The sequence below is a fragment of the Balaenoptera borealis genome, assembly GCF_965194805.1.
Source record: "Balaenoptera borealis genome assembly, chromosome: 19".
NCBI classification, from domain to species: Eukaryota; Metazoa; Chordata; class Mammalia; order Artiodactyla; family Balaenopteridae; genus Balaenoptera; species Balaenoptera borealis.
Genome location: NC_138878.1, coordinates 65,504,604 through 65,513,726, shown reverse-complemented (window position 1 = coordinate 65,513,726; position 9,123 = coordinate 65,504,604).

The window sequence follows — 9,123 nt, the reverse complement described above, 5'->3', positions numbered from 1 at the left end:
TAAAATTAGTCTCCTCTAATAAGACTATCTGTCCATGTGTGCGCACATGCACATATATGTATTTAAGCTCATATTCCTCCAAAACGCCTTATGAGCTAGGATTGCCAGATAGAGGGGACTTCACTCCTGACAACGTGAGTGACCGCTGTCAACTAACTTGAGTTGTTCATGGGGTAGCTCCGCTGGGACCCATAGCTGAGTCCTCTCGGATCGGCCAAAAAATTCGTTCGGGTTTTGCTATAACATCTTAGAGAAAAATCCGAACGAACTTTTTGGCCAACCCAATATTTTGCAAATGTATCTCCCTCCAAATCTGGCAAGGACTACCTTAGCCCGGTGATTAAAGTCAACATCATCAGTAGTAAGTCATGTTGATAGCACGCATCCTTGACATGATCTGATGAGAATGGCACTTTACCTGTGATCTTCCTTCCAGAAACCCGTAACCACAATCTAATCATGAGAAAAACATCAGATAAACCCCAGTCAAGGGATATTCTACAAAATTTTTAACCAGTACTCCTCAAAACATTCAAGGTCATCAAAGACAAGGAAAGTCTGAGAAACTCACAGCTAAGAGGGACCTAAGGAAATATGAGGACTAAATGTAATGTAGTATCCTGGAAGGAACCTGGAACAAAAAAAGGACATTGAGGAAACCTGAAAAAGTATAGACTTTAGTGAATAATAATGCACAAATATTGGTTCATTAATTGTGACAAATATGCCACACAAATGCAAGATGTGAAGAGTGGAAATTGGGTGTGAGGTATATGGGAATTATGTACTATGTCACATTTTTTCTGCAACTCTAAAACAATTCTAAAATAAAATATGTATTTAAAAATGAAAAAAAAATGTATCTCCCTCCAACTGTGCCAGCTCTCAGACCTCATTTTTTTTAAATATATTATTATTTTTATTAGTATAGTATTTTTTATAAATTTATTTATTTAATTAATTAATTTATTTTTGGCTGCGTTGGGTCTTCACTGCTGCGCAAGGGCTATTTCTAGTTGCGGCGAGCAGGGGCTACTCTTTGACGCAGTGCGCGGGCTTCTCTTTGCGGTGGTTTCTCTTGTTGCGGAGCATGGGCTGTAGGCACGCGGGCTTCAGTAGATGCGGTGCGTGGGCTCAGTAGTTGTGGCTTGGGGGCGCTAGAGTGCAGGCCCAGCAGTTGTGGCACACGGGCTTAGTTGCTCCGCGGCATGTGGGATCTTCCCAGACCAGGGCTTGAACCCGTGTCCCCTGCATTGGCAGGCGGATTCTTAAACACTGCGCCACCCGGGAAGCCCCAGACCTCATTTTTTTATTCCTCTTGCCCTTTTTTACTTTCCTCCAACCACACTGTCCATTTCACTCCTTTTAGAACAAAAGCCAAACCCACTCCCACCTCCACACATCTGGACTTGCTAGTCCCTCTCCCAGGAATTCTCTTCCTTGAGGCATTCAGGCCCCAGGTCAAGCATCATGTCCAGAAAGGCCTCTTCGGATCACCTGGCCTACAATTGCTGGTGACTTGGAATCCTAAGCCCCTCCTACTCTCCTAGGTTGCTTTATCTTTCTTCATTGCCTGTGTCACTGTCTGATGTCATGGGCTATGCCTACGTGCTCGTGTGGTTAATTATCAACCTCCCCAGGGCTTCCCTGGTGGTCCAGTGGTTAAGACCCTGCGCTCCCAATGCAAGGGGCCCAGGTTCGATCCCTGGTCAGGGAACTAGATCCCATATGCCGCAACTAAGACCCAGTACAGCTAGCTAGCTAAATGAATGAATGAATGAATAAAATATATATATATATATATATATATATATATATATATATATATATATATATATATATATATATATATATATATATATCAGCCTCCCCTCGTAGAAGAGGACCCCACAGGAGGACAGGGATTTTGTTTCCTTCATGGCTTTATCTGCAGTGCCAGGAACAGGGCACAATGGACTCTGTAAATATTGGCCGAGTGAAAGAATCTCCCGTTACCTCTCCATCCCCTGCAATCACCCACTGTAGATCACCGACATCTTTCCCTTAAGACCCCAAAGACATTCCCAAGGTCTGCTCTGGCCTCCTCACCTGGCTTTCTGGCTTCCCTGTCACCACTTTGCTGTCTTTTCTCCACCCAGCAAGACTCTCTCAAGCACAGAAATCAGATTATGTCATTTCCAGTTTAAAAAGCATCTAATCGCTTCCCCTTCCTCTCTGAACAAAAGCCAGAGTCTTTATCATGTTCTAAAAACTCCTTCGGTAATCTGGCTCCTGCTAACCGGGGCTGCTTCATTTCCTACATCCTGGCCCATTGTCTCTCTCCAGTGGCCCCGCTACAATAGCCTTGGGGCTGTTTTTCATCCACTTAAGTCGAATCCCTTTTATGTAGGGTCTTTAAGCTAATTCTTCCCTGTGTCCAGACTCCCTTTGGATCTTTAGGGCACTGGTTCCTCCTTATCCTTCAGTTCTCAGCTCAGATTTACTTTCTCAGACGTGGCCAGTGCCTGCCAGGTCAGTCTAAAGTAGGATCCCCTCCCTCCCAGGACCCCCATACATACTTACATTTATGGCACTTTTCATATTTGAAAGCATTTTATTCCTGTCTTTGCCTCTGTATTGTCTGTCTCCTTAGAATGTGACCTTTGATGGACTGTGTCTATCTTTTTTTGTTTGTTTTTCGTTTTTGATTTTTGGGGATTTTGTTTGTTTTTTGTTTTGGGGTTATTTTTGGGTTTTGGGGTTTGTTTGTTTGGCCATGCTGAGGGCTTGTGGGACCTTAGTTCCCTGACCAGGGATTGAACCCGTGCCCTCAGCAGTGAAAGTGTGGAGTCCTAACCACTGGACCACCGGGGGATTCCCCTGTGTCTGTCTTTTTTTAAAAATTTTCTTCCAGTTTTATTGAGATATAATTACCACATGGCCCAGTATAAGTTTAAGGTGTGCAGCCTCATGATTTGGTTTACAAACCTCATGAAGTGATGATTACAATAAGTTTAGTGAACATCTAGCATCTCCTACAGATACAAAATTAAGGAAATAGAGAAAAAGTTTTTCCTTGTGATGAAAACTCTTAGGATTTACCCAACAATTTTCATATATAATGTACAGCAGGGTTAATTATATTTACCATGTTGTACATGACACCCTAGTACTTATTTATCTTATAAATGGAAGTTTGTACCTTTTGACCCCCTTCATCCGGTTCCCCCCACTCCCCCCCCGCCCCCGATAACCACAAACCTGATCTCTTTTTCTTTTTTTAGAATTTTTAAGCAATTGCCAATTATCAAGTTTATGTCAGAGTATCTATTATTTTTAATTACTGATGGTCTTTTTTTTTTTTTATTTTATTTATTTATTTATTTATTTTTGGCTGTGTTGGGTCCTCGTTGCTGCATGGGGCTTTCTCTAGTTGTGGCGAGCGGGGGCCACTCTTCATTGCGGTGCGCGGGCCTCTCATTGCGGTGGCTTCTCTTGTTGCAGAGCACGGGCTCTAGGTGTGCGGGCTCAGTAGTTGTGGCACACGGGCTTAGTTGCTCCGCGGCATGTGGGATCTTCCTGGACCAGGGCTCGAACCCATGTCCCCTGCATTGGCAGGCAGATTCTTAACCACTGCACCACAAGGGAAGCCCTGATCTCTTTTTCTGTGAGTCTGTTTATTTGTTTGTTTCTGAAGTATAGAAACAACAGTGTTGTTGGCCCACAACACAATGTTAGTTCCTGTTACTCAACATAGTGATTCGATATTTCTATACATTTCAAAATGATCACAAGTCTCATCACAATATGTCACCATACAAAGATGTTATATAGTTACTAACTATATTCCCCACATCTCACATTTCATACCCGTGACTCTTTTATTTTGCAACTGGAAGGTATTTTGTACCTTTTTTTTTTTTTTTTTTTTTTACAGTATTTGTCTTTCTCTGTCTGACTTATTTCACTTAGGACAGTACCCTCTATGTTTATCCATGTTGTCACAACTGACAAGATTTCATTCTTTTTTATGGCTGAGTAATATTCCATTGTATATAGGACTGTGTCTGTCTGATCCCCTGCCATATCTCCGTGCCTATGACCATTATGCGCAGTCAACAGATAATTGCTGGAGGAAAGAATTATTACATCTTTATCAATGTCTGGGATAAATGCATTTTTCCATCACAGCCCCCTAGAGGGAGATCTCAGCATACAAGAGCCCTCACAGGATGCAGATTTGCATGTAAAACTTTGCCTTTCTGGATTTCCCTGGTGGCGCAGTGGTTAAGACTCCACGCTCCCAATGCAGGGGGCCCTGGTCAGGGAACTAGATCTCACATGCCGCAGCTAAGAGTTTGCATGCCACGACTAAGGAGCCCAAGAGCCACAACTAAGGAGCCCGCCTGCAGCAACTAAGACCCAGTGCAACCAAATAAATAAATAAATATTTAAAAAACAAACAACAACAACAAAAAACCTTGCCTTTCTTTCCTGTAAGTTTCTTTCCTGAAACAGCCTGCCCCAGACTCCTGCCCAGGAATATACAGAGAGCGACCACAGAGGTGAGAGACCCCAGGGCCAGCCCTGTCTCTCACTCTCCAAGCCTAAGTTTATCTGGGAAATGACACATCATTCTGGAAACCTCCTAGGAGCGTCATTCCAGGCGAGGAACTGGGTGTGGTGCCAGCCCTGAAGCAGCTCCCAGTCTGCTGGGGTAGACACAGCCTGGCTCACAGAAACCAGATCCCAGTGGTAGGTGCTGGGAGAGAGCCCAAATCTGGAGATATGGACCCTTGGGTTCAAACTCTGGCCTTCCTTCCAGCTGTCCCTTTGCCACGTCAGCAATCACTTTGCTATCACTATTTTGATCTTTGCAGTGAAGCTCGTGTTTTCTCCCCAGGGGTAAGCTCGCTAGGTCTCCTTCCAGACTCTGGGTGACAGAGAGGCATCTGCCTTCATTCCCAATCTTAAGGTTCCCTGCTGGCCAGATGAAATTATGTACCCAGCTTCTGACTCGGTAATAATTTACATGGTAAAGGACAAAGGACAAAACGGTGGACATATAAGAAAAAAGGTTACAAATTGGTACAAACTTCCAGTTATAAAATAAGTAAGTCCTGGGGGTGTAATATACAGCATAGTAACGATAGTTAATGATACTGTAGTGTATATTTGAAAGTTGCTAAGAGAGCAGATCCTAAAAGTTCTCATTACAGGAAAGAAAAAAAATTATAGGGAATTCCCTGGTGGTCCAGTGGTTAGGACTCAGCACTTTCACTGCTGTGCCCCAGGTTCAATCCCTGGTCGGAGAAACTAAGATCCTGCAAGCCGCCTGGTGTGGCCAAAAAAAAAAAAATAATTAAAAATAATAAATTTAAAAACATTGTAACCATGCAGTGATGGATGTTAACGAGACATTGTAATGATCATTTTGCAATATATACAAATATCAAATCATTATGTTGTAACCTGAAACTAACATAATGTAATAGGTCAATTATTCCTCAATAAAAAAAAAAAAAGAAAAAGAAAAAAGATTGTGACAACAGAGAGGGACCTTGAGGGTATTATGCTAAGTGAGATAAATCAGACAGAGAAAGACAAATACTGTAGGATATCACTTATATATGGAATCTAAAAAAGCTGGAAGTGATAAAAACAGAGTAGAATGGTGGTTACCAGGGCAGAGGGGTGGGGGAATTGGGGAGATGATGTTTAAGGGTACAAACTGGGTACCAGTAGATAAATAAGTGCTGGAGATCTAATGCACAGCACAATGATTATAGTCAACAATACTGTGCTGTAAACTTCAAAGTTGCTAAGAGACTAGATCTTAATTTTTCCCACCACTAAGAAGAAATGGTAATTATACGACCTGAGAGAGGTGTTTGCTAACACTGCGGTGTAATCATTTTGCAATAGATAAATGTATCAAATCAATACATACGCTATGGTGGCAATTTTATTGCAATATATCAATGTATCAATCAACACATTGTATACATTCAACTTACACAATGTTATATGCCAATTACATCTGAAGAAAAGTTTTAAGTCAAATAAGTCCACCCCCCAACATCCCAGTTTTCCAGTTTCTCAATCCCTGTCCCTTTTTACCACCTTCTCCTATCTTTTTTCCAGAAATTCACTACATATACAAAAAATGGATTTAATAGTTAACAGGTAGCAAGATGTCACAATTTTTTTTTTTTTTTTTTTTTAAGATGTCACAATTTTGAGGCACTGATCTAAATGCTTTACTTGATCTGAGTCTCCTAATTAATATAGAACTGCTAAATGGGTAACACATCTAAGGGTTTAAGAAATCTCAAGAATATGAAAAGGTATACTTTTTAAAAGATCTCATCCCTGCTGCTACACCTAAATACTTGGTCTCCCTTTCTTCCTCAGATGCCACCATTTGATGGGTTTCTTATGCATTCTTCCAGTGTTTACACAAAACCCAGAAAATAGGAAAGTGTATTCCTATTTTTCAACCCTTCCTCACACAAATGATGGCGCAGTCCTAAGCCACTCTGCATCTCGTTGATTTTACTGGACAACAGATCCTGGATATTTTCCTACACTCTGGTCACACCTTTGTAAATAAAGTTAAACTCTCCTCCAGTTACCCATTCAAGTCTGCTCTGTTTCCTGACTCAAAGGGTCCTGGGACGCTGAGACATCTGAAAACCACACAACCTGTGTGGGATATACATAACCTGGAAGCCAGACCCATGTAGCCAAAACATATGTTCCCCCGGGAATGATAAGGCCAAGAAAATCTGTGCAGAGGATTTGGACATGAGACGTCACTTTTTAAAAAAAATTTATTTGTTTTTGGCTGCGTTGGGTCTTCATTGCTCAGGCTTTCTCTAGTTGCGGCGAGCGGGGGCTACTCTTCGTTGAGATGGGCGGGCTTCTCATTGCGGTGGCTTCTCTTGTTGCGGAGCACGGGCTCTAGGCACGCAGGTTTCAGTAGTTGTGGCTCACGGGCTTAGTTGCTCCGGAGCATATGGGATCTTCCCGGACCAGGGCTCGAATCCAAGTCCCCTGCTTTGGCAGGTGGATTCTTAACCACTGCGTCACCAGGGAAGCCCGAGAGGTCATATTTTTTTAAGAGCTCCTGACTTATTTATTTATTTATTTATTTATTTAATTTTTTTTGGCTGTGTTGGGTCTTCGTTTCTGTGCGAGGGCTTTCTCTAGTTGCGGCAAGCGGGGGCCACTCTTCATCGCAGTGCGCAGGCCTTTCACTGTCGCGGCCTCTCTTGTTGCGGAGCACAGGCTCCAGATGCACAGGCTCAGTAGTTGTGGCGCACGGGCCTAGTTGCTCCGTGGCAGGTGGGATCTTCCCAGACCAGGGCTCGAACCCGTGTCCCCTGCATTGGCAGGCAGATTCTCAACCACTGCGCCACCAGGGAAGCCCGAGAGATCATTTTGAACTCACAGTTGCCACTCCCACATTCCTCTCAACAGTACCCTCAATCTCTCCGTTTCTCTGAAGCCTTCCAGATGCCCAGTGTCACTGTAACAGACTCTCCACATCTCCTCCTATTGGGAGAGGCTCAGTTTCCTCACTGTCACAGCACCCGGGGGTAAGTCCCAGTTCGTGAGCAGGCTCCAGAAACAAAGTGGCTTCTTCTCTCCTTTTATAGCTTCTCACTTCTTCTTCAGCAGCTCCTTTGTGCCACAGTGATCTCCCGGCCCTCATCAAAAGTGACTTTTGGTGAAGAGATATCTCAGTCCATTCCGGCTGCTATAATAGAATACCACAGACCAGGTAACTTATAAACAAGACATTTATTTCTCGCGGTTCTGGAGGCTGGAAGTCCAAGATCAAGGCACCAGCAGATTTGCGGACTGGTGAGGGCCTGCTTCCTGGTTCACAGATGGTTTTTTTCCCCTGTGTCTTCACATAGCATAGGGTCCAGGTGGTGCTCTGAGGGGGTCCTTTTTTTATTTTAAATTTTTATTGGAGTACAGTTGCTTTACAATGTTGTGTTAGTTTCTGCTGTACAGCAAAGTGAATCAGTTATACATATACATATATCCACTCTTTTTTAGATTCTTTTCCCTTATAGGCCATTACAGAGTATTGAGTAGAGTACCCTGGCCCTTATCTATTTTATATATAGTAGTGTGAAGGGGTCTTTTATTTTTTATTATTATTATTATTTTTTTAATAGATTTATTTATTTATTTATTTATTTTTGGCTGCGTTGGGCCTTCATTGCTGCATGCGGGCTTTCTCTAGTTGCAGAGAGCGGGGGCTGCTCTTCATCTGCGGTGCGCGGGCTTCTCATTGCAGTGGCCTCTCTTGTTGCGGAGCACGGGCTCTAGGCGCACAGGCTTCAGTAGTTGTGGCGCGTGGGCTTAGTAGTTTTGGCTTGTGGGCTCTGGAGCGCAGGCTAAGTAGTTGTGGCTCACGGGCTTAGTTGCTCTGGGGCATGTGGGATCTTCCCGGACCAGGGCTCGAACCCGTGTCCCCTGCATTGGCAGGCGGATTCTTAACCACTGCGCCACCAGGGAAGCCCAGAGGGTGTCTTTTATAATGGCATCCATTCCATTCCTAAGGGCTCCACCTTCATGATCTAATCACCTCCAAAAGCCCCCCACCTCTAAATACCATCACGTTGGGGGTTAGGATTTCAACATATGAATGGGCTGGGGGGACATAAACATTCAATCTATAGCAATAGAAGTTCTAGTTCAATTTATCGCTTTTCATTTGTACACGATGCTTCCATGTCCTGGTTAAGAAATCGTTGCCAATCTCAATATCCCAAAAATGTCTGATTCTTGAATATGCGCTGTTTTATCTTTCTCAGTTAGATCTAAAAGCCATCTGGAAATTTATTTGGGGATACGGTGTGGGGTAGGTGTCACTGGCTCAGCAGAACACCCCCCCCCCAAAAAAAAAAAAAAAACCCAGAAAAAACAAGTTCATCCTTTCTCCACTGCAATGCTGCATGCATTTGTTCATAGATCAGGTGGCTTTCTATGTGCGTATGTGTCTCTGAAATCTGTATTCTGTTTCATCGGTCCGGTGTATCTGTCTTTGTGACAATACCGCCTTATCTGCCTCATTTCCCACCACAGTTCTGTGGTCACTCTGGATTCATCCACATTGGCCTTCCT